The following is a 26,084-nucleotide window of genomic DNA, read 5'->3' on the forward strand; positions in this document are numbered from 1 at the left end:
TAATTTTTGTAATTTTTGTAATTTTTGTAATTTTTGTAATTTTTGTAATTTTTGTAATTTTTGTAATTTTTGTAATTTTTGTAATTTTTGTAATTTTTGTAATTTTTGTCATTTTTGTCATTTTTGTCATTTTTGTCATTTTTGTCATTTTTGTCATTTTTGTCATTTTTGTCATTTTTGTCATTTTTGTCATTTTTGTCATTTTTGTCATTTTTGTCATTTTTGTCATTTTTGTCATTTTTGTCATTTTTGTCATTTTTGTCATTTTTGTCATTTTTGTCATTTTTGTCATTTTTGTCATTTTTGTCATTTTTGTCATTTTTGTCATTTTTGTCATTTTTGTCATTTTTGTCATTTTTGTCATTTTTGTCATTTTTGTCATTTTTGTCATTTTTGTCATTTTTGTCATTTTTGTCATTTTTGTCATTTTTGTCATTTTTGTCATTTTTGTCATTTTTGTCATTTTTGTCATTTTTGTCATTTTTGTCATTTTTGTCATTTTTGTCATTTTTGTCATTTTTGTCATTTTTGTCATTTTTGTCATTTTTGTCATTTTTGTCATTTTTGTCATTTTTGTCATTTTTGTCATTTTTGTCATTTTTGTCATTTTTGTCATTTTTGTCATTTTTGTCATTTTTTTTTTTTTGTTAATTTTTTTAATTTTGGCATTTTTGTCATTTTTGTCATTTTTGTCATTTTTGTCATTTTTAATTTTTTTTTTTTTTGTTAATTTTTTGGGTCTTTTACATCTTTGTTGAAAATTTTGTTATTTCTGTGAATTTTTTCATACTTCTGAGGTTTCAGTTGTCGTTTTTTTATTTTTATTTTTTTGTTCTTCGCTTATTTATTCCCTGAAGCATCAGGAACATCATTTCTAGAAATTCTTTGATCATTTGTTTTTCCTGGTATTAAAAATTTCCAAAAAAGGAATCTATTTTGTGGTTTCTTATAATTTAGAAATCTTTCTCAAACAAATGCTCCCCAAAAGTTCATCGTGTGGCGCCAATTATCCGGGACAACATTCAATTAGACCATAATTAAGTACGCAAATTGTGCTTCCGGTGCCTACAATATGCACCGCGGCGAAAATTTATCATAATTATTCGAACCACTAAATATTCGTGCAAAAGTGCTCCTCCCTTTGTTGTTGCAGAGTGCAATTAAACCACCCACACAGCAGCGTTTCTCCATGAAGCTCTCGGGGACTTCCACCATAAAGCATAGAAGAGCACGAAACTACTCAACTCCACCATTCAGGCAACACAACATATACAGAACAGCATTAAAATTTCATAACAATAACTCGCCTTAACACACTTAGCCGACCACCGAAAAGAAAGCAGCCATGAAATTGCCGCATTTTCACTTCGGGATCCTGGAAACCGAGAACGGAAGATTTCGGAAGAGCATGGTTGGTCCAGTGGCCATTGCATTTTCATCCTTGTTTAAGAAAGAAAGAAAGTCGTCGAAAAAAAAACAAACATCCTGAAGCCTTCAACAGATTCACGGTGGCTTTTTTGTTATTTTTTAATTGAAAAAAAAAAAAACTTTATTTTTCCCGAATTGCATAAAACAACTGTTTTACCAGCATTTTTAAAACTTTTTTCAAGATTTTGTTTCAATTATTTTTCAATTGAAGCCAAATATACAAAAAAATATCAGTAAAAATTGATCCGCTACATTCAAAAATGGAAGGATTCCTTTTCACTCAAAATGAATGTGTGTATTATTCGATTTTTGAGATAAATGAATGAATGAATGAATTTTAATGAAAATTTCTAAATATTGATCAGAAAAATTTGTTTTTTGTTTTTGTCGCTTATCACTGATCAACAAATTCTTTTCTTCCAACCATTTCGCAAAAGTTGCCTCGTCTTAATATCTGCCGGGATGCAAAAATTGTAAGCACAAAATTTATTTTACGACTCTTGATAAAAACGGCAAGCTGGACCGGATGGAGAAACCTGCCCTCAGAATCGCGGGACCACGATGCTTCCAAAATAGCGGGCCAAACTGGGACCCTTTGCCTGCTGGCTGGGATAAGAACAGCTGCAGTACACCCACTATTTAGCTCAGCTCTTCTCAGCTCGGTACAATGCATTTCAGGATCCGGGACCATAAAACTGCAGGGATTACGGCAAGCCGGAGAGGAATAACTCTTAACTGTTGGTCTGGTTGGTCCTCGGCTAGCGTTTTCCCGACACGACGACCCAAATATTTAAACAAAGGGTGCAAATGCTCAGTTCCTGTTTCCGGTCCGGTAAAGCTACCTACCGCTGAAAGTATGCAACCGGGATCGATGCAAAAAATCAACTGGAAGAAATATTCCCTGCAAGTTTTTATTTCCCACAGAAGAGTAAACTTTATTTACATTTAGCACGATGTGTTCTCTTGTTTCAATCAGCAAAATGTAGAATCTATATTCAGTATCAGCATCATAGATAATGTTCGAAATAAGGATGCAGAGCGGTCTTTTAAATGTGAAATATAGAAAAAAAGTTGTTTTTTTTATACTTAACTGGTTGAAAAATAAAATAAACAAAACAATGTATTCCTCTCATACCTTATATCATCACTACATTCCTTGTCACTTATTCTCATAAAAACTATCAAAACGACAAATTTCATTCCATTTTATAGCAGTTAAAACAAACAAAGAAAATTGCAGCAGCAATCCTGGTATCTGCGAATTTTGAGCCATCCATCTTATGACCAGAACCGGAATGATTGGAAAACAATGACAGCAACCTTAACAAAATTCGCTTTCCTAATCTCTCCGTCTTATAAAACGGAGGAACAAACGATCAGTTGCAGCAGCCGCGCGTTCTAAGCCAATCCGTCTTTTTCCACCAGAAGGTCAAATCAAAACAACCAATCAGGAAAGCTCTTGAACTCAACATGAAGGTAAGTTGATAGATAAGAAGTGAACCATGAGAAATGAAGCATCAGAAGTGAGACATGAAAAGTGAGAAGTGAAATATGGAAAGTGAAAAGAAAGATATGAAATGTGAGATGTGAGGAGTGAGAAATGTAAAGTGAGAAATGGGAAATGAAAAGTTTCAGTGAAAAGTTCACACTTTTCATTCCTAACATCTCATTTCTCACGTCTCCCTTTTCTCATTTCGCTTATCACTTCTCACGTCAAATTTTTCATGTCTCACTATCCACTTCTCACTTCTTACTTCTCACTTTTCACGTCTAAATTTTCATGTCTCAATTCCCCCTTTTCACATCCATTCATGCTGAGATATATCGCACGCCTTAATGCGGATCGTTTGCTGGAAAAAACGACAAAATAAATAATATAAGCTGGTTTCCAGGAAAAATATGGTTTGCTAAACATTTTCAGCCAAATTTTTTTTTGGGATCGAATGAAAATCTCAGTGTATAAACATAAAAAAGAAACAAAGGGTGGTCGAACTAAAAAAGAATGAATAGAAAATCGAAACAAAAAAAAAGTTAAAAGATAGCATGTTAAATGAGACCAAAAAAATTAAATGGATGAAAACTAGATAAAACAATATCAAAGAAGATAAGGCAAGCTAGAATAAAATCAAACATAATAAAACAAAGTACATGAAGATAAAGCACAATTTAACATGAAGGAACTAGATTAAACATGACATAACTAGATTCATCGAAATAAAAAAAAATCGAAACACTATCAAATGAAAATAAAAAAAAACAAAAATAAAATAATAAACATACCAGAATAAAACGAGAGACAAAACAAAACAAAACTAAATGTAATGAATGCTTGAAGAAAAAGAAAACAGGATTTCACAAAATGGCACCAGTTGGAACTGGAGCAAGCAAAAACAAAGATCAAAGAACAACTTTTTTTCAACTTTTAATGTTAAAAAACGCTGTAAAAATACAATTCCATCTAACTCTATGAAAATTTTCGAGGGAATATACGCTAGGGGAGATTTTCTACAGCGTTTGCAAAGTGATGCAATTTTTTGTGGAACACTCTTTAATTTCTGATGTAATATCCTACATATTCTAAATTAACAATTCATCAAATTTTGTAAAAACTCGAATTTTTGTCAATAGATTCAAAACTATTCGGGCAAGTTTCATGAAAGCCTATCAACTCAAGCCAACATTGTGCCGGTTTGATGGTGAGGTTAATTTTTACCCAATAGCCGATTTCATTCTTTTTTTGACGAATCTTTGAATGGAAAATACCCAAATCAGTGTTTTTTGGATTTTTTTTACAAAACAAATATTGAACATTGAAAATGATTCAAATTAAAAAGATGATTGCTAAGAAAGTTATTATGGAATAACTCGCATGGTGCCAGCAGTGACGTCAGTTGAATTGATTGTTTTTCCATGCCATAGCCATTCCCCTTTTCAATAGCTTATAACTTGTTTGCCTTATAAGATACGAGATTACAGTCTTCGACAAAGTTGTTAAGCGAAAAATTGTCTTTGAGTTATTTATAAATTGACACAAAATCCTTTAGAAGGGTCGGTTTCACCGAAGAAATAATTATTATGTTGATTTTTAAGATCCAAATATTTATCTTTCACATGCATGCCTAAATTAAGGTAGCCAGAATTTTTGCATCACGTTCCCGGGCCGCACAAATCCGAGCAATTTTATCTAAAAACCTGGAAAAATCCGGGCATTCGATTCCAAAATGTCCGTTAAAAAATCCGGTCAATATCCGGGTACTTTTCGTTCAATATCCAGGAATTACTCAACACAAACAAGAAAAAAAAATTTCAGAATTTTTCAGTAAACTAAAAGTTTTTGAATTTCATTTCCATTGCGTAAGAATGAAATATCCAAAAAAAAAAACCAAATAAGGGGAACTCTCCGAAAAATTTTCACGTTTTTAATAGAAAATTTCAAATCAAAACCCGGGTACCTTAATCTTAAAAAAAAATTGCACACAAACACATTTTGGATCTCAATGAAATTTAATGTTTCCTCGAAGAGAATCCATTAACTTAACACTAAGTCGTACATCTTTCGAGGATATGATGGTTAGCATCTTGAAAATGCTATCACCATCAACCCACAGAAAGTGTACTTTGTATGCCGTGACTGGGATTCGATCTCATGACCGTTGGCTTAGAAGACTTGAAGGCTATCCTCTACGCCACGGCGGCGGATTAAAACATTTGCTAAAAATCTGTCGTTCGTTTTGATCAAAAAAGAAACTTTGAAGACTACAGGAATTTTCAAATTCGAAAAAAGTTGCAATATGGCACACCCTACTGTAGAGGCTGTAGTTTTTCAACTTAGTTTTCTTTGTGATTTATGATAAATGTGCAACTGACCCGGAAAACTTTGTTGAGCTTTTAAACTTCGCAAAAATATTGTACATGTAGATAAGCAGAAAGAAGGTAAATAATTAACAATATTCATTAAACTGGATTGGTACTGTAATATGAGGTGAGTATGGACAGTGTGTTGTTTTTCACTTCGCAAATATTTTATAGCAATTAAACCCATTAAGGCCAGGCTTCCTTTTATTTTTTTAATTCCAATCCCCCGTTTGAACCTTTTTCGTTACCCAATTATATTCTAAGGAATGTTTTTGGTAGTGCCTACCTCCATGGGCAAAAATTATCGAAGAAGATCGATTTCGAAGAGAAGCGAGAAGCGAATATCTCCTGGAATAAACTACCTTCCAAAGCTGTTCGCGAAATATCCGCTTCAGAAAAATTTAACCTGTAGTTTATTGACGTTTCTCTGGCCGTAAATGTTATCCGATTTTGATGATTTTGGATGCATTGTGTATGTGATATGTTCTAGCTACTACAAATTTCAAAATAAAGTCGATATGTCTGATCAGGTCATCAAAAGCAGGTTCAGAAAGAAAAAAGTCCGAAAAATCATTTTTAATTGTCAAACTTCTGGCAGCTTTGCTGTGTGTTTCATTAATTTCTGAAATCGTCAAGAATACAGCTATCCCAAGATGTTTAAAAATGTTGGGGTCTTATGAAAGTTTTGTCCGCTATTTCAGATCTTCCGGTAAAAAAATCTTACTATATAAAAAAAGACATCTATCTTTGGCTATGCTGATTTCCATCTATCACTGAACCGATTTTCTTAACTCATATTTCAGTTTTTGTCATAGATTTAATTATTATTTTACTAGAACATTCTTGGTATCTCAAAAATCCCAGTTCTTCATTTGAATGATGATAAAGATGTTTGAAATGTGCTCTTCGGGTCATAGTGGTCGTTTCCTAATTCTCCAATTGGATTTTTTTTTTCATGAAATTCTCATGGAATCACAAAATTGATATCATTCTATTCTCTTGGTGTTATTTACCATTTTATGGAATATTTCATAGTTATATGTTTAGTTGTGTTGGATATGTCAAAACTTTTACAGTCATATCTTAAAATATTATTTTCCTCGAGTAATATGACAATCTTCAATGTATGTATGTATGTATGTATGTATGTAGTTGAACCCACCAGTGGCTGATAGGTCTTTCGACCCGAGGCGGTACGGGAAGTCTCGATCGCACATTCAAATATTGTTCATGCTTAACCCATTAACAATAATTGCAGCACTACCAAGGGGTCCGTTACCACTGGTTTGGGACATGTTTAGCTCATCTTACTCCCTTCCAACTATTCGAACAAATAAAGATTTCTAAAAAGGTTCTAAAGTATCCTTATCAGAATTCCAAATTTGACGAGATACTCCGGCTGGCTTGAACCCACAATCCATTGTATATCAGTTTTCCGATCGTTCAATGCCCTGTCCAACCCCCCACCAATCCCCTTGAATAGAGTTAAGCTATTTTAAATATATGAATATAAAAAAATACACATTTTTAAAATCTTACCACTTTACCATTTAAAAGGATACTTATTTTATACCATGAACTATTTGCTCTCATTTGTTGTTTAAAAAGTAATAATTCACATTTACGCAGCTTTTCTTTATCAGCTATCCAGTTAATAAACTCAAAATCTAAATTCTTGATACTAATTTATAAAAATTGTATAGAGGTTGTCGAAAAAATGTTCCATTCAAACATCTCGTATTGAACGATGGTGTGAAGAAAAAAAACATAAAAGATAGTTTTGTACATAATTTTAACAATCAAAGCAATCGAAGCCTGTTGGGATGACACCAGCTTCTAGAAACAGACTTTACGATATCTATCCGGGACAACGTTGATTATACGATGTGGGCATAATCAATGTGCTAAACATAATAAAAAAATACAGCAGCCAAAGCCACGTTCACTTAGGAGAGTGAAAATGTTCATGGATTAGCAAAATATCGGAATACTCTCACCAAGATTTCAGGCGTTTGTCGTCCTTGCCCCCGATGTTTTTCGCATTATGGCAGTCATTTTCATCGAATTCTCTTCTTTTTGAACACCTGAAATCACATGAACGTTTTTTTAAAATCACCACACACATTAGCTCTTCTGAACAAAACAAGGATGTTTTTCTTTTCTTTCAAATTTCAATTTAATTTTCATACACAACGCGGAATAGAAAAAAACACGACCGAACCCTTACAAGGCCTACTCCGAATCAGCAACCTAGTTATAGAATCAGTAATATGACAATCTTCAATGTGGCCAAAAAATAACAAAACCAAATAACGGGGTAGATTGAGGTTATCAGAGTTTTTCCCGCACTTATCCGGCAAATGCAGAATATTTTATCTGAAAACCTTTCAATATCCGGGCATTTGATTTCAACATTTTCAATGTTTTTTTAAGCATCCAGAAACCGTTAATGATTATTACATATGTTAAAACTTGCTCAAAAATTTTGTTTCAATACGTTAAAATAAAAAAAATGTATTTCATTAATTAGAGATTTTTGTTTGATTTTGCAAACAAAGTGAACTAATCAGGAAAAAATCCGGACTTTTTTTTTATCGAAATCCGGTCCCGGTTGCCCGGACCGGATCTTTTTTTTTTAATCAAATATCCTGGCAAGTCCGGGTAAAACGAGGTAATCTGGATAGCTTTGGGTACATAAGCTCAAAAAGTGTTAAAGTTGCCTTGATCCTGAAGCAACAATGATTGTTTTCGGAAATTTATTATTTACCAGCTTATTGCGTTTTTTTTTCACCCCATATGGAAACTGAATGAACACATCCAGGCATGGCCGTAGGAACGGGGGGGGGGGAGGGGGGGATTTGGGGGTTAAACTCCTCCCATGAGGGTCCAGAAAAGCAAGCGAGGTATTCAACTCTACATCCAAAATTTTAAATTCATAATCAAATTTTGATAATAGTGTAAGATTATGTAAGAGTAACGATCTAGACTGAAAGCTAATCCCAAAACCTCAAAAACCCATCCCAAGTTCAAAATTCTGCTACAGTTTTTCAAAATTTTCTCACTTGTTCAGAGAAATTCAAATCTGAATATTAAGTTTTAAATAAAATTGAACCCAGTTAGAAGGTTCTGGTTCCATATTCTCAAAACCACAATTGAATTTCTACTTTCGTATGCACTTCAGGATTCTTGATTTCCAGTTGGAATAATCATAAGAAATAGTAAAAGAAAGGCTGCTTTGAAATCCCGGTTCAAATTTGTTTTTGAATTTCATATTATATATGAGTCAAGTTTTCATGCATTTTCAATATTTTTATAATAGGTTCTTGAATATGAAAAGAAAAAAAATATTTGTTCAATATTAAAATTCCAAATTCTTTCTAAGTTCTTAGCTTAAACTTGTATGATCTGCCCATAGTTTAATGGTTGTACTGACAGGTTATAATTCGTTTTTTTTAAATTGCATAGAAATTCGGAAACAGATTCAAAGTTGCATTTTTAAATTTAGGTTAAGAATCCAGATTCAGAATTCAGATTCAAAATTTAAAAAAAGATTTAACTTGTAAATAAGTTATACAATCAACAACAAATTGTTAATGAATTCGAGAGATTTCGTCAATTCAATTTTCAGATTTAAATTTTTATTTCAAGATAAGTATGTACACTCAATTTAACTTAAAAATCACTAAATTGTACGGCTTTTCCATTTAAAGTTGATTTAGTATGGGGACCCCCCTTCCATAAAAAGTGAGATTCTTGATACTATTATACAAACCATCTCTGACCCAAAAAACCTGCGGAAACCAAATTTCACTTCATTCCGACCAACCGATTATACGTGATGTTATTACAAAGAAAACGCTTCCATTTTTATATATAAGATTTTTTGTACTCAAAAATGTATGGTAGCCCCCCTTTTCCCTTTATATCTGTCCGCTGAAAAAAGGTGGGGCTTAAATTTATAATAGAAACATTTCTCGCATCCAAATACCCTCACATGCCAAACATGGTTCAAATTTACTCGATCAGATCTCCAGCTATACTGAAAATTGTAAGGGAGACCTCTCATCCCCCTTTCCATCCACATTTTTGAAGGATTAAGGGATACCAAATATTCAAAGAAGCATTTCTCGTACCCAAATATCGTTCCATGCCAAATTTGGTTCCATTTGCTGTTGTAGTTTTTGAGTTATGCAATAAAAATTGTATGGAACTTCCCTCCCTCTTTCCTTTCTCCCCGCTGGAAGAAGGAAGGGGTCTCAAACAAGCATTAGAACATGTCACGTTCCCAAATATCTGCCCATGCCCAATTTGATTCCATTTGCTTGATTAGAATTTGAGTTATTTAAAAATTAAAAAGAGGGGGCCCCTCCCCCCTTTATATCTCCCTACTGAAAATAGGGAGGGGTTTCAAATAATCATAGAAATATTTTTCGTATCCAAATACCTTCCCATGACAAATTTGTTTCTATTTGCTTTATAAGTTTTTGAGTTATGTAAAAAATATTAAAGAGGCCCCTCCCCCTTTCAACTGCAAAAAGGGAGGGGTCTCAAATAATCATTGAAATATTTTTCGTATCAAAATACCTTCCCATGCCAAATTTGGATCCAATATCTTGAATAGTTTTCGAGTTACATGAAAAATTGTAAGGTAGCCCCCCTCCCCCTTTCTATCTTCCCACTGAGAGAAGGGAGGGGTACCAAATATTCATTGAAATATTCTTTATTCCCAAATACTACCCCATGCCAAATTTGATACCATTTGCTTGATGGGTTCTCGAGTTATGCAAAAAATTGTCTTTTGTTTGGGAGGCCCCTCCCCTCCTTCCTGTTAGGGGGAGGGGTCCCAAACTATAATAGGAACCTTCCCCGGCCTCCAATACCCCCATCTGCCAAGTTTTACGTAAATCGGTTCAGTAGTTTCTGAGTCTATAGGGAACAGACAGAAAGACAGACAGACAGACAGACAGACAGACAGACAGACAGAAATTCATTTTTATATATATAGATTTAATAATTTTAATGATCATTCAATTACTTATAATTTATTACAATTTGCGCTGCTTGGTTCAATTTAAGGTCATTTTCTGATTTGTGTTTTGATCAAATAACAATTGTTATTGTTATAAATATTTCTGTTTTTTTTTTTCAAAGCCACATTTCAAACCAAAATCATGAATTTGGTCAAGTTTACATCAAGCAAATTTGATCCGAAATATTTTTATCCCTAACTTTTATTTTCGAAAATTTGATTTATTTTCATCCATGGCTGCAATCTTTCAATTTGCAAGGAGTTGAGAAGATTGGGCTTGTATGATTTGAGCATAGAATAAGTTTTAACAAAAAAAATTGAAGGCTCTCCTAAAAAAACTTATGTTATGCCCAAATCAAATAAGTTTGATCCACCACACCCTTAAATAAATTCAAAAATTTTAACTGTCGATGAGGATTCATTTAAAAATTGGCTCACCTTTTACGTATAGGACCAGTTTTCTAAAATTAGGATTTAATACTATGAATGTTGAATTACTTGAAAAATCATATAGGTAAATTCTTATTTTTCTATTCGTGCCTTGTTGAGCAAAACTCATAAAAAAAAGTCAGTCAAGAAAACTCCCCCATGAGTCGGTTCTTCCTACGGCCCTGCATCCAGATATTCATTTTATTGGGGCAATGTGAAGAGTTACATTAGTTATGGAAATGGGCGCCAAAACTTTCAACATAAAGATTGATTAGCATCAGTGGCGCTTTCCTACTCTGGGTGATTTGAATGAAATAAAACGCAAATTTCGATCAAAAGTCTTGAGCCACAAACGTTTTGATTAAAACTTACCATTGCGGGAAAGATGAACACCTCAACGTCGGGTAAAACGGACATAAAATTTTCTCTTGGTACTTAGAAATTTTAATCGGATTGATCGAACGTATGCCTTCGGAAGGCCTTGATAAGAGCAATTGACAATTGAATAGCACCCAACATCTCAATCAGGCCATAAAAACTGGTAAAATGGATCCTCGGTGAAAAAACCGCCAATAAAATACGAAACTCCGAAAACCACATTGTTTTGCTTGTGAACTCGAACCAATTATTTTCATTTTGGTTTAAAAACGTTCTCAAATACTTAACTTACAATAATATGTACCTACTTTTTCAGCAATATTTTCGTCAATATCTACCTTTTCTAAGCAGTGTCCGATTTTCCCGATCATTTGTGAAAAGTGTAATTTTGAGGCATGTTTTAGGTTAAAACTTTCAGAATGCTATAAAAATAGTCTTTAAGATGACATTTACTAATGTTAATGGTTAATCTCATAGCAAACAACCTAAACTGCCCATCTGCACGAAGACTGCGATGATAAATGCAATATCAGATTTTCTATTGCGATCCTATCTTCAGATGTCCGTTTTACTCGTCTTTCCCCTACATATATTTTGATTTCTTTAACTTGTTTGATCTTGCTTTGGTTTTTTGCCTTGCCTATCCTTTTTTATCTTTTTTTGTCTTTATTTAAGAGGTTTTCAGCCACAGACTGGTTCACCTCTGGAGAACCTTTTTATCTTGTTTTGTTCAATATTTTGTTTAATCTAGTCTTGTCTTCTTTGATATTGTTTCATTTCGTTTATTTGAATTTTATCGCGTTTTAATTTTCTAAACGATATTCTAACTTTGTAGAACCTTTTTATCCAATTTCTGAATAATTTGTAAAACTGCATCAATCAGGAGTCATCTGCACACTTCTTCGGTTCAAATGAGTCAGTTTTGCGATAACAAACTCCAGCTCACCTCGTCCAGACGGAAACGGTATGGCAAATTTCTCCTGCCTGACTGATGCTGCTACCGGGTGCTCTAGAGCTGAAGGTGTTTGTCAGTGGTGTGGAAAATTTTATGAATAGCTATGAACTTGGACGTCGTCGTCGTCATCACTGGATGGAAGTTCGTGACGTGACTCAGCTTCTAGCCAGGAGCCACTGGCATTTCCTAAGCAGAGCTGGCGAACGTATTATGTGCGAACAAGTGCTGCAGGTGGGAAAAATCAGGGGGGTGCTGAGAAGTTATCAGGCAACAGCTCCCAAAAGTCGAGGGCTGACGACAACGAATGCTCAAATTTACTACGGCAATCATCATAATTCATGAGCTTCGGGATCAAAAGAGCGCGTTCCATTCTGTTGGCGGGTAGCATGTGATGTGATCCTTCTAGCCTAGGCCATTCCTGCATTGTGTTGTGCTCGCCTTGCGGGGGTGTTGTGACAGCTGGGCAATTCGCGAGGTTCCTAAAGGTTGGAAACAAATTCATTCATCCCACCGGAATTGAACTCTGACATTCAAGAGCGAATGTGAAACACTCAACCGTTTGATTATTTCAAATTGTTTACTGAATTTCCCAGGCTGTAAAAAAGGGATTAAAATTTTATCACAATCGAAACCGTTACGTTGAGCTGTGACATAACCCACCGAAAACCCTGAAACACCTGGAATGTTGCTGAATTGCGAGCAAATTCCGGGGAAGCCATAGAATCTCGATTGTTCTTCCGAGCTAAAGATGAAAGCTGCTATATGACATGTACCGATATGAATTAGTGCAACCCAGTCAGCTCATTTATTCATCCCTGGAATTCTCAAGTATCGAAAGGTGAATGTTCCTTTTCGAGATACTAACAGGGTACCAACAAAAAAAAGCAAAGGGAAAGGTGCACGAAATATGATTAAATTGTTTACGCGCGTGCTGCGGTATCTCTTTGAAAAGGCAGAAGCAATATTCATCTCGTTCATAGCTCAGCAAGGTTGCGGGACCTTTGATTAATGGGTCAACCAACAGAAAGTGGGTAGCAGCTGATGGGAAAATGTGGTGATAAACGACTGAACCGATATCTTTGCATGCCGATAGTGGCTCAATATATCGTGATGGTGTTTGCAACATTTATCACTTTCCTTTTTGGGCAAATTGATAAATTTGATTCAACTAAGAGAGTTTTCGGCAGGAATATCAAGACAAGCAGAAAACAGCAATTTATGAATTTCAGCGAAAATTTTGAAAGGCATTAAAATTCATTTCACTTAATTTTATGATCAGGACTCGGTGTCATATTTGTCATTTATGACAATTGTGGAATGTTTTTGGAGTCATTTGATTAACTTTCAAAATTTTGGGTAAATTTATAAATTTTTTTTTTTTTAACGAATAGTCACCGTTGATTATTATTTTTATGAAAGTTTAATGGCATTGCGGTGAACTTGATACTACGAAAATTCTTGATAGAAGAATTAAAGATTGAAATTAAATGACGGATAGACAAAGCAGATGCTTAATAGAAGAAAATTGAAAGATGTTGAAAATGAGCCAAGAGCATATTTTATGGAAAGCTTCAAAGGTGCGTTCTAGACCCTTTGTCCCACATCAATTGAATGGCTGAGAGAAGTAATAGCGAGAGGCGCAATTACGTTCACCCATACATCCAACCCGATGGATTGGTAAAGCACGTGCTTCCCAATCGGACAAAAAGTCTAGACCGCATGGCTCTGGTGAAGCTTCCCTTTTGCTGAACCAGTTCAAGCGATGTGTTATTGGTTGTTTCGGATTCCTATCAAGAATTTTCGTAGTATCAAGTTCACCGCAATGCCATTAAACTTTCATAAAAATTTATAAATTGTTTTTGATTTATAGTGCCATTGTTGGTCCATTTTTATGTTCCTTGTATTATTTCTTTGTCATTTTGTCAATTATTTTAATTTTATGTCTTTTATGTCATTTTTACAAGTTTGGTTATTATTTTTATTAATTTTATTTTTGTCAATATGTAAATTTTGTAAATTTGTTAAATTTGGTCAATTTTGTCAATTTTGTCAATTTTGTCAATTTTGTCAATTTTGTCAATTTTGTCAATTTTGTCAATTTTGTCTTTTTTGTCTTTTTTGTCAATTTTGTCAATTTTGTCAATTTTGTCAATTTTGTCAAATTTGTCAAATTTGTCAATTTTGTCAATTTTGTCAATTTTGTCAATTTTGTCAATTTTGTCAATTTTGTCAATTTTGTCAATTTTGTCAATTTTGTCAATTTTGTCAATTTTGTCAATTTTGTCAATTTTGTCAATTTTGTCAATTTTGTCAATTTTGTCAATTTTGTCAATTTTGTCAATTTTGTCAATTTTGTCAATTTTGTCAATTTTGTCAATTTTGTCAATTTTGTCAATTTTGTCAATTTTGTCAATTTTGTCAATTTTGTCAATTTTGTCAATTTTGTCAATTTTGTCAATTTTGTCAATTTTGTCAATTTTGTCAATTTTGTCAATTTTGTCAATTTTGTCAATTTTGTCAATTTTGTCAATTTTGTCAATTTTGTCAATTTTGTCAATTTTGTCAATTTTGTCAATTTTGTCAATTTTGTCAATTTTGTCAATTTTGTCAATTTTGTCAATTTTGTCAATTTTGTCAATTTTGTCAATTTTGTCAATTTTGTCTTTTTTTCTTTTTTGTCTTTTTTGTCTTTTTTGTCTTTTTTGTCTTTTTTGTCTTTTTTGTCTTTTTTGTCTTTTTCGTCTTTTTTGTCTTTTTTGTCTTTTTTGTCTTTTTTGTCTTTTTTGTCTTTTTTGTCTTTTTTGTCTTTTTTGTCTTTTTTGTCTTTTTTGTCTTTTTTGTCTTTTTTGTCTTTTTTGTCTTTTTTGTCTTTTTTGTCTTTTTTGTCTTTTTTGTCTTTTTTGTCTTTTTTGTCTTTTTTGTCTTTTTTGTCTTTTTTGTCTTTTTTGTCTTTTTTGTCTTTTTTGTCTTTTTTGTCTTTTTTGTCTTTTTTGTCTTTTTTGTCTTTTTTGTCTTTTTTGTCTTTTTTGTCTTTTTTGTCTTTTTTGTCTTTTTTGTCTTTTTTGTCTTTTTTGTCTTTTTTGTCTTTTTTGTCTTTTTTGTCTTTTTTGTCTTTTTTGTCTTTTTTGTCTTTTTTGTCTTTTTTGTCTTTTTTGTCTTTTTTGTCTTTTTTGTCTTTTTTGTCTTTTTTGTCTTTTTTGTCTTTTTTGTCTTTTTTGTCTTTTTTGTCTTTTTTGTCTTTTTTGTCTTTTTTGTCTTTTTTGTCTTTTTTGTCTTTTTTGTCTTTTTTGTCTTTTTTGTCTTTTTTGTCTTTTTTGTCTTTTTTGTCTTTTTTGTCTTTTTTGTCTTTTTTGTCTTTTTTGTCTTTTTTGTCTTTTTTGTCTTTTTTGTCTTTTTTGTCTTTTTTGTCTTTTTTGTCTTTTTTGTCTTTTTTGTCTTTTTTGTCTTTTTTGTCTTTTTTGTCTTTTTTGTCTTTTTTGTCTTTTTTGTCTTTTTTGTCTTTTTTGTCTTTTTTGTCTTTTTTGTCTTTTTTGTCTTTTTTGTCTTTTTTGTCTTTTTTGTCTTTTTTGTCTTTTTTGTCTTTTTTGTCTTTTTTGTCTTTTTTGTCTTTTTTGTCTTTTTTGTCTTTTTTGTCTTTTTTGTCTTTTTTGTCTTTTTTGTCTTTTTTGTCTTTTTTGTCTTTTTTGTCTTTTTTGTCTTTTTTGTCTTTTTTGTCTTTTTTGTCTTTTTTGTCTTTTTTGTCTTTTTTGTCTTTTTTGTCTTTTTTGTCTTTTTTGTCTTTTTTGTCTTTTTTGTCTTTTTTGTCTTTTTTGTCTTTTTTGTCTTTTTTGTCTTTTTTGTCTTTTTTGTCTTTTTTGTCTTTTTTGTCTTTTTTGTCTTTTTTGTCTTTTTTGTCTTTTTTGTCTTTTTTGTCTTTTTTGTCTTTTTTGTCTTTTTTGTCTTTTTTGTCTTTTTTGTCTTTTTTGTCTTTTTTGTCTTTTTTGTCTTTTTTGTCTTTTTTGTCTTTTTTGTCTTTTTTGTCTTTTTTGTCTTTTTTGTCTTTTTTGTCTTTTTTGTCTTTTTTGTCTTTTTTGTCTTTTTTGTCTTTTTTGTCTTTTTTGTCTTTTTTGTCTTTTTTGTCTTTTTTGTCTTTTTTGTCTTTTTTGTCTTTTTTGTCTTTTTTGTCTTTTTTGTCTTTTTTGTCTTTTTTGTCTTTTTTGTCTTTTTTGTCTTTTTTGTCTTTTTTGTCTTTTTTGTCTTTTTTGTCTTTTTTGTCTTTTTTGTCTTTTTTGTCTTTTTTGTCTTTTTTGTCTTTTTTGTCTTTTTTGTCTTTTTTGTCTTTTTTGTCTTTTTTGTCTTTTTTGTCTTTTTTGTCTTTTTTGTCTTTTTTGTCTTTTTTGTCTTTTTTGTCTTTTTTGTCTTTTTTGTCTTTTTTGTCTTTTTTGTCTTTTTTGTCTTTTTTGTCTTTTTTGTCTTTTTTGTCTTTTTTGTCTTTTTTGTCTTTTTTGTCTTTTTTGTCTTTTTTGTCTTTTTTGTCTTTTTTGTCTTTTTTGTCTTTTTTGTCTTTTTTGTCTTTTTTGTCTTTTTTGTCTTTTTTGTCTTTTTTGTCTTTTTTGTCTTTTTTGTCTTTTTTGTCTTTTTTGTCTTTTTTGTCTTTTTTGTCTTTTTTGTCTTTTTTGTCTTTTTTGTCTTTTTTGTCTTTTTTGTCTTTTTTGTCTTTTTTGTCTTTTTTGTCTTTTTTGTCTTTTTTGTCTTTTTTGTCTTTTTTGTCTTTTTTGTCTTTTTTGTCTTTTTTGTCTTTTTTGTCTTTTTTGTCTTTTTTGTCTTTTTTGTCTTTTTTGTCTTTTTTGTCTTTTTTGTCTTTTTTGTCTTTTTTGTCTTTTTTGTCTTTTTTGTCTTTTTTGTCTTTTTTGTCTTTTTTGTCTTTTTTGTCTTTTTTGTCTTTTTTGTCTTTTTTGTCTTTTTTGTCTTTTTTGTCTTTTTTGTCTTTTTTGTCTTTTTTGTCTTTTTTGTCTTTTTTGTCTTTTTTGTCTTTTTTGTCTTTTTTGTCTTTTTTGTCTTTTTTGTCTTTTTTGTCTTTTTTGTCTTTTTTGTCTTTTTTGTCTTTTTTGTCTTTTTTGTCTTTTTTGTCTTTTTTGTCTTTTTTGTCTTTTTTGTCTTTTTTGTCTTTTTTGTCTTTTTTGTCTTTTTTGTCTTTTTTGTCTTTTTTGTCTTTTTTGTCTTTTTTGTCTTTTTTGTCTTTTTTGTCTTTTTTGTCTTTTTTGTCTTTTTTGTCTTTTTTGTCTTTTTTGTCTTTTTTGTCTTTTTTGTCTTTTTTGTCTTTTTTGTCTTTTTTGTCTTTTTTGTCTTTTTTGTCTTTTTTGTCTTTTTTGTCTTTTTTGTCTTTTTTGTCTTTTTTGTCTTTTTTGTCTTTTTTGTCTTTTTTGTCTTTTTTGTCTTTTTTGTCTTTTTTGTCTTTTTTGTCTTTTTTGTCTTTTTTGTCTTTTTTGTCTTTTTTGTCTTTTTTGTCTTTTTTGTCTTTTTTGTCTTTTTTGTCTTTTTTGTCTTTTTTGTCTTTTTTGTCTTTTTTGTCTTTTTTGTCTTTTTTGTCTTTTTTGTCTTTTTTGTCTTTTTTGTCTTTTTTGTCTTTTTTGTCTTTTTTGTCTTTTTTGTCTTTTTTGTCTTTTTTGTCTTTTTTGTCTTTTTTGTCTTTTTTGTCTTTTTTGTCTTTTTTGTCTTTTTTGTCTTTTTTGTCTTTTTTGTCTTTTTTGTCTTTTTTGTCTTTTTTGTCTTTTTTGTCTTTTTTGTCTTTTTTGTCTTTTTTGTCTTTTTTGTCTTTTTTGTCTTTTTTGTCTTTTTTGTCTTTTTTGTCTTTTTTGTCTTTTTTGTCTTTTTTGTCTTTTTTGTCTTTTTTGTCTTTTTTGTCTTTTTTGTCTTTTTTGTCTTTTTTGTCTTTTTTGTCTTTTTTGTCTTTTTTGTCTTTTTTGTCTTTTTTGTCTTTTTTGTCTTTTTTGTCTTTTTTGTCTTTTTTGTCTTTTTTGTCTTTTTTGTCTTTTTTGTCTTTTTTGTCTTTTTTGTCTTTTTTGTCTTTTTTGTCTTTTTTGTCTTTTTTGTCTTTTTTGTCTTTTTTGTCTTTTTTGTCTTTTTTGTCTTTTTTGTCTTTTTTGTCTTTTTTGTCTTTTTTGTCTTTTTTGTCTTTTTTGTCTTTTTTGTCTTTTTTGTCTTTTTTGTCTTTTTTGTCTTTTTTGTCTTTTTTGTCTTTTTTGTCTTTTTTGTCTTTTTTGTCTTTTTTGTCTTTTTTGTCTTTTTTGTCTTTTTTGTCTTTTTTGTCTTTTTTGTCTTTTTTGTCTTTTTTGTCTTTTTTGTCTTTTTTGTCTTTTTTGTCTTTTTTGTCTTTTTTGTCTTTTTTGTCTTTTTTGTCTTTTTTGTCTTTTTTGTCTTTTTTGTCTTTTTTGTCTTTTTTGTCTTTTTTGTCTTTTTTGTCTTTTTTGTCTTTTTTGTCTTTTTTGTCTTTTTTGTCTTTTTTGTCTTTTTTGTCTTTTTTGTCTTTTTTGTCTTTTTTGTCTTTTTTGTCTTTTTTGTCTTTTTTGTCTTTTTTGTCTTTTTTGTCTTTTTTGTCTTTTTTGTCTTTTTTGTCTTTTTTGTCTTTTTTGTCTTTTTTGTCTTTTTTGTCTTTTTTGTCTTTTTTGTCTTTTTTGTCTTTTTTGTCTTTTTTGTCTTTTTTGTCTTTTTTGTCTTTTTTGTCTTTTTTGTCTTTTTTGTCTTTTTTGTCTTTTTTGTCTTTTTTGTCTTTTTTGTCTTTTTTGTCTTTTTTGTCTTTTTTGTCTTTTTTGTCTTTTTTGTCTTTTTTGTCTTTTTTGTCTTTTTTGTCTTTTTTGTCTTTTTTGTCTTTTTTGTCTTTTTTGTCTTTTTTGTCTTTTTTGTCTTTTTTGTCTTTTTTGTCTTTTTTGTCTTTTTTGTCTTTTTTGTCTTTTTTGTCTTTTTTGTCTTTTTTGTCTTTTTTGTCTTTTTTGTCTTTTTTGTCTTTTTTGTCTTTTTTGTCTTTTTTGTCTTTTTTGTCTTTTTTGTCTTTTTTGTCTTTTTTGTCTTTTTTGTCTTTTTTGTCTTTTTTGTCTTTTTTGTCTTTTTTGTCTTTTTTGTCTTTTTTGTCTTTTTTGTCTTTTTTGTCTTTTTTGTCTTTTTTGTCTTTTTTGTCTTTTTTGTCTTTTTTGTCTTTTTTGTCTTTTTTGTCTTTTTTGTCTTTTTTGTCTTTTTTGTCTTTTTTGTCTTTTTTGTCTTTTTTGTCTTTTTTGTCTTTTTTGTCTTTTTTGTCTTTTTTGTCTTTTTTGTCTTTTTTGTCTTTTTTGTCTTTTTTGTCTTTTTTGTCTTTTTTGTCTTTTTTGTCTTTTTTGTCTTTTTTGTCTTTTTTGTCTTTTTTGTCTTTTTTGTCTTTTTTGTCTTTTTTGTCTTTTTTGTCTTTTTTGTCTTTTTTGTCTTTTTTGTCTTTTTTGTCTTTTTTGTCTTTTTTGTCTTTTTTGTCTTTTTTGTCTTTTTTGTCTTTTTTGTCTTTTTTGTCTTTTTTGTCTTTTTTGTCTTTTTTGTCTTTTTTGTCTTTTTTGTCTTTTTTGTCTTTTTTGTCTTTTTTGTCTTTTTTGTCTTTTTTGTCTTTTTTGTCTTTTTTGTCTTTTTTGTCTTTTTTGTCTTTTTTGTCTTTTTTGTCTTTTTTGTCTTTTTTGTCTTTTTTGTCTTTTTTGTCTTTTTTGTCTTTTTTGTCTTTTTTGTCTTTTTTGTCTTTTTTGTCTTTTTTGTCTTTTTTGTCTTTTTTGTCTTTTTTGTCTTTTTTGTCTTTTTTGTCTTTTTTGTCTTTTTTGTCTTTTTTGTCTTTTTTGTCTTTTTTGTCTTTTTTGTCTTTTTTGTCTTTTTTGTCTTTTTTGTCTTTTTTGTCTTTTTTGTCTTTTTTGTCTTTTTTGTCTTTTTTGTCTTTTTTGTCTTTTTTGTCTTTTTTGTCTTTTTTGTCTTTTTTGTCTTTTTTGTCTTTTTTGTCTTTTTTGTCTTTTTTGTCTTTTTTGTCTTTTTTGTCTTTTTTGTCTTTTTTGTCTTTTTTGTCTTTTTTGTCTTTTTTGTCTTTTTTGTCTTTTTTGTCTTTTTTGTCTTTTTTGTCTTTTTTGTCTTTTTTGTCTTTTTTGTCTTTTTTGTCTTTTTTGTCTTTTTTGTCTTTTTTGTCTTTTTTGTCTTTTTTGTCTTTTTTGTCTTTTTTGTCTTTTTTGTCTTTTTTGTCTTTTTTGTCTTTTTTGTCTTTTTTGTCTTTTTTGTCTTTTTTGTCTTTTTTGTCTTTTTTGTCTTTTTTGTCTTTTTTGTCTTTTTTGTCTTTTTTGTCTTTTTTGTCTTTTTTGTCTTTTTTGTCTTTTTTGTCTTTTTTGTCTTTTTTGTCTTTTTTGTCTTTTTTGTCTTTTTTGTCTTTTTTGTCTTTTTTGTCTTTTTTGTCTTTTTTGTCTTTTTTGTCTTTTTTGTCTTTTTTGTCTTTTTTGTCTTTTTTGTCTTTTTTGTCTTTTTTGTCTTTTTTGTCTTTTTTGTCTTTTTTGTCTTTTTTGTCTTTTTTGTCTTTTTTGTCTTTTTTGTCTTTTTTGTCTTTTTTGTCTTTTTTGTCTTTTTTGTCTTTTTTGTCTTTTTTGTCTTTTTTGTCTTTTTTGTCTTTTTTGTCTTTTTTGTCTTTTTTGTCTTTTTTGTCTTTTTTGTCTTTTTTGTCTTTTTTGTCTTTTTTGTCTTTTTTGTCTTTTTTGTCTTTTTTGTCTTTTTTGTCTTTTTTGTCTTTTTTGTCTTTTTTGTCTTTTTTGTCTTTTTTGTCTTTTTTGTCTTTTTTGTCTTTTTTGTCTTTTTTGTCTTTTTTGTCTTTTTTGTCTTTTTTGTCTTTTTTGTCTTTTTTGTCTTTTTTGTCTTTTTTGTCTTTTTTGTCTTTTTTGTCTTTTTTGTCTTTTTTGTCTTTTTTGTCTTTTTTGTCTTTTTTGTCTTTTTTGTCTTTTTTGTCTTTTTTGTCTTTTTTGTCTTTTTTGTCTTTTTTGTCTTTTTTGTCTTTTTTGTCTTTTTTGTCTTTTTTGTCTTTTTTGTCTTTTTTGTCTTTTTTGTCTTTTTTGTCTTTTTTGTCTTTTTTGTCTTTTTTGTCTTTTTTGTCTTTTTTGTCTTTTTTGTCTTTTTTGTCTTTTTTGTCTTTTTTGTCTTTTTTGTCTTTTTTGTCTTTTTTGTCTTTTTTGTCTTTTTTGTCTTTTTTGTCTTTTTTGTCTTTTTTGTCTTTTTTGTCTTTTTTGTCTTTTTTGTCTTTTTTGTCTTTTTTGTCTTTTTTGTCTTTTTTGTCTTTTTTGTCTTTTTTGTCTTTTTTGTCTTTTTTGTCTTTTTTGTCTTTTTTGTCTTTTTTGTCTTTTTTGTCTTTTTTGTCTTTTTTGTCTTTTTTGTCTTTTTTGTCTTTTTTGTCTTTTTTGTCTTTTTTGTCTTTTTTGTCTTTTTTGTCTTTTTTGTCTTTTTTGTCTTTTTTGTCTTTTTTGTCTTTTTTGTCTTTTTTGTCTTTTTTGTCTTTTTTGTCTTTTTTGTCTTTTTTGTCTTTTTTGTCTTTTTTGTCTTTTTTGTCTTTTTTGTCTTTTTTGTCTTTTTTGTCTTTTTTGTCTTTTTTGTCTTTTTTGTCTTTTTTGTCTTTTTTGTCTTTTTTGTCTTTTTTGTCTTTTTTGTCTTTTTTGTCTTTTTTGTCTTTTTTGTCTTTTTTGTCTTTTTTGTCTTTTTTGTCTTTTTTGTCTTTTTTGTCTTTTTTGTCTTTTTTGTCTTTTTTGTCTTTTTTGTCTTTTTTGTCTTTTTTGTCTTTTTTGTCTTTTTTGTCTTTTTTGTCTTTTTTGTCTTTTTTGTCTTTTTTGTCTTTTTTGTCTTTTTTGTCTTTTTTGTCTTTTTTGTCTTTTTTGTCTTTTTTGTCTTTTTTGTCTTTTTTGTCTTTTTTGTCTTTTTTGTCTTTTTTGTCTTTTTTGTCTTTTTTGTCTTTTTTGTCTTTTTTGTCTTTTTTGTCTTTTTTGTCTTTTTTGTCTTTTTTGTCTTTTTTGTCTTTTTTGTCTTTTTTGTCTTTTTTGTCTTTTTTGTCTTTTTTGTCTTTTTTGTCTTTTTTGTCTTTTTTGTCTTTTTTGTCTTTTTTGTCTTTTTTGTCTTTTTTGTCTTTTTTGTCTTTTTTGTCTTTTTTGTCTTTTTTGTCTTTTTTGTCTTTTTTGTCTTTTTTGTCTTTTTTGTCTTTTTTGTCTTTTTTGTCTTTTTTGTCTTTTTTGTCTTTTTTGTCTTTTTTGTCTTTTTTGTCTTTTTTGTCTTTTTTGTCTTTTTTGTCTTTTTTGTCTTTTTTGTCTTTTTTGTCTTTTTTGTCTTTTTTGTCTTTTTTGTCTTTTTTGTCTTTTTTGTCTTTTTTGTCTTTTTTGTCTTTTTTGTCTTTTTTGTCTTTTTTGTCTTTTTTGTCTTTTTTGTCTTTTTTGTCTTTTTTGTCTTTTTTGTCTTTTTTGTCTTTTTTGTCTTTTTTGTCTTTTTTGTCTTTTTTGTCTTTTTTGTCTTTTTTGTCTTTTTTGTCTTTTTTGTCTTTTTTGTCTTTTTTGTCTTTTTTGTCTTTTTTGTCTTTTTTGTCTTTTTTGTCTTTTTTGTCTTTTTTGTCTTTTTTGTCTTTTTTGTCTTTTTTGTCTTTTTTGTCTTTTTTGTCTTTTTTGTCTTTTTTGTCTTTTTTGTCTTTTTTGTCTTTTTTGTCTTTTTTGTCTTTTTTGTCTTTTTTGTCTTTTTTGTCTTTTTTGTCTTTTTTGTCTTTTTTGTCTTTTTTGTCTTTTTTGTCTTTTTTGTCTTTTTTGTCTTTTTTGTCTTTTTTGTCTTTTTTGTCTTTTTTGTCTTTTTTGTCTTTTTTGTCTTTTTTGTCTTTTTTGTCTTTTTTGTCTTTTTTGTCTTTTTTGTCTTTTTTGTCTTTTTTGTCTTTTTTGTCTTTTTTGTCTTTTTTGTCTTTTTTGTCTTTTTTGTCTTTTTTGTCTTTTTTGTCTTTTTTGTCTTTTTTGTCTTTTTTGTCTTTTTTGTCTTTTTTGTCTTTTTTGTCTTTTTTGTCTTTTTTGTCTTTTTTGTCTTTTTTGTCTTTTTTGTCTTTTTTGTCTTTTTTGTCTTTTTTGTCTTTTTTGTCTTTTTTGTCTTTTTTGTCTTTTTTGTCTTTTTTGTCTTTTTTGTCTTTTTTGTCTTTTTTGTCTTTTTTGTCATTTTTGTCAATCTTTTTTTTTTGTTTTTTTTTTGTTTTTTGATTTTAGTTTTATCACTCTTTCGGAAAAATTTCTCAAAACAAATTGTCTCTTATTGGGACTGAAAGAATCCGATCGCTCTCTTTCGATAGGCAATTGTCATTTAGCCTGGGGAAATTTTTATCTCCGCCAAACTGTCACTGAAACACCGACAATCAACTGTGTAAACAAGAAATGTTCGATGTCCGCACAAAAAATTGACTTTCGACAAAGTGAGTTGGCAACTGCAGGCACACTGACTGGCAGCCATCGATGCCATCTCGCCAGTTCGTTGATGTCTGCTCCAGTACCAGTAGTCAAATGGAACCGATCGACCGATTCCTGGGAACCAAAATTCAAATGTTTATTTATTTTATCCCTCTCTTGTTCGTTTTCCAGGGGGCAAAGCAAAGGCAGATGACGCACACGGGCTTCGAAATTCGAATCCAATTGCTTCCGGCGACTGGTGCGAAATGAATCGAACGGGAAAAGCGCGCCCGGTTAATGTTGTTTTAATCACAACTGACAGCAGCTGATGGAATCGATCCTAATGGGGAAAGCGATTGGCTTTAAATTTTAAATTTGCTTTACAAAAAACTGTATGAAGTTGGACATAAAATTTGTTGTCCAACAACCATAGAAAAAATAGCTTTCAGAAATGGCTCAAAACTGAATTAAGTGGTTTCAGAATAAACTCAAAATAAGTTGATTAATCAGAGTAGCAAAAAAAAACAATCAATTGTTTTCCTCCAGAATACTATGTTTGCATTCAACAAATTTTTGTTCAAATTGTGTTGTATGTTAAATGTGTGTTCTCGAATGAATCTCAAAATAAACTGTCAGGACATGAACACTCGTATTCTGAGCTTGAATCTCCACTCAAAATTCACCGCAACATGCATCTTCTCGTTCAATTCAATATTAAAACTCAATATTCCTGGATCGTTCGTTTCGTTGAAGGGACCCGGAACTTTACGTTCCAGGAGCAACGTAAATCCTGCCAGAATGGCCCCAGTCCAGCTTCGGAACTATCCCGGAGCCAGCTATATAGCTTTCCGGTCATTCCGATGCTTTCACGCTTCACACAATAATTTGTAGCAGCGCATTGCCTGTGAATGGTGCTGCTGTTGGTATTTTTGGGAAACTACTATTGCATTGCCGGAAATCAAGGTCGGCAGCATGAGATACGATTATGGAAGGACGGTTTCTCTTCGGTGTGTCTGGTCGTTCCGGAACAGAATCGGTCAGATGCCGGTGCTTTTTATGAGGCTGCATATTCTCCCACCCCCAAACCGAAGCAATGCCATCAAAAATATTGCACCAAAATGCATCGGATTTAGCCTTAAGGGACGACGACGATGAACGGTGATGTTGATTTTGGTGGGGAGGATCGAGATTTTGTTTAATAAACAGTATGGCTTTCCAGTTATGAGCCATCGAGAATAATTGCACTTGTGGCTGAGTGGCTTCGAGCTATGAGCACAGTTGAATTATATGTGAAAGTTTGGGAATGCATGGTCCTGTTTAATTTGTGGCTAATCAAATCACTTCAGCTCTCCTATAGTTTTGTTCCTAGAAAAATGTGTTGGATTGTCTTATAGTCTATAAGTTGATATTTATAACAAAATGAGGGGTTTGAAAAAGGAAAAAATATTGAATGAAAAATACCAGACTGCTCAAAACATCAGGTCAGTTGAGGTCAGAGATTCTAAAATAGTATTCCCTAAAACAGACTCTTATTTTTTAAAACTTGATCTTCTAGAAACTTAACCTTTGTAATTTCACCGATTGGCCGTTTTTGAATTTTCTTTTTCGCATTTGCAAGTTCATAAGGCTTTGATCATTTAGTATCCGGGCACTTTATTTCGGTGATAGCTACGTTACTAGAGCTCGGATATGCAAAACTTTAGTAGCGTTATGAAAAGGACTATTTTGCCTATTTTTGATAGATTTTTAAGTTAACGTGTATATGAGTTATTTACGATGCAAAAAGACATGGTAAAAATAATTTTGCACAAATTTGCTTCTTTTACGCATTTTGCGCCTCGAAAATTCTTCAGTGTTGACTTGGAAGCTCATGAGCTGTTGATTTTTTCAGATTTTTTTTTTCGAACCAAATTGTTAAGAAGTATAAGGAGCCACTCTAGGATCCATACGAAGTTCAAATCAACTATCGGAGTGCAACCCTTGATCTTAAATATGGTAAAAAGTCTATGATTGTTGGGGATAACTGAATGCAGTCTACTTAAATAATGCAAAAAATCCATTTCCGGCAGCAAAAAGTGTTGCCTGACTAGTAGACACAAAGTAAATAACTAATAATGATCAGTTCCAAAGATCGCAATCTGTGTAACCGATTTTCACGCAATGTAACAGATGTGTTCTGATGGACAAAAAATTTATGTTAAAACCGGATTTAAATTCTAAACGATCATAGCCTTAGTTTTATTCATATCTTCATTTTTGTATTTGATTGGACCTGAAGATTGATTCTCATGTTTGAGGCTCTCAGAGCAAAAGGCAAAAAAAATCGACTTTGAGATAATTATGCCGAACGATGCTTTGATTTGTGTCGATTTTTTGAATTTTATCATTAAACTTTAACTATCGAAAATAATCGAAAAATATTTGGAAAAAAATTGGTCAAACTTGAAAGCGTGTTTTCCCAGGGGAGGGAGAACAAGAAAGAATTCCGTGATAAGTTAAAAAAAAAACTGGCAACAGTTGCCAACAGTTTTGAAAAAAGGCTAAATGTTTTGTTTGAAAAGCATAGAACTAAGATCTGATGTGTAACGTGACTTTGTCAGTTTGAAAG

The 26,084-nt window shown here is 30.2% G+C and overlaps 1 protein-coding gene across 1 annotated transcript in view; it reads right to left on the reverse strand.

Moving 5' to 3' along the window:
- The window catches only part of LOC129742128 (uncharacterized), a 320,969-nt gene that overhangs the window by 200,884 nt on the left and 94,001 nt on the right, over positions 1-26,084 (reverse strand). The gene's annotated exons all lie outside the window — the stretch shown is intronic.

Source organism: Uranotaenia lowii, chromosome 2 (genome assembly GCF_029784155.1).
Source record: "Uranotaenia lowii strain MFRU-FL chromosome 2, ASM2978415v1, whole genome shotgun sequence".
Lineage (NCBI taxonomy): Eukaryota > Metazoa > Arthropoda > Insecta > Diptera > Culicidae > Uranotaenia > Uranotaenia lowii.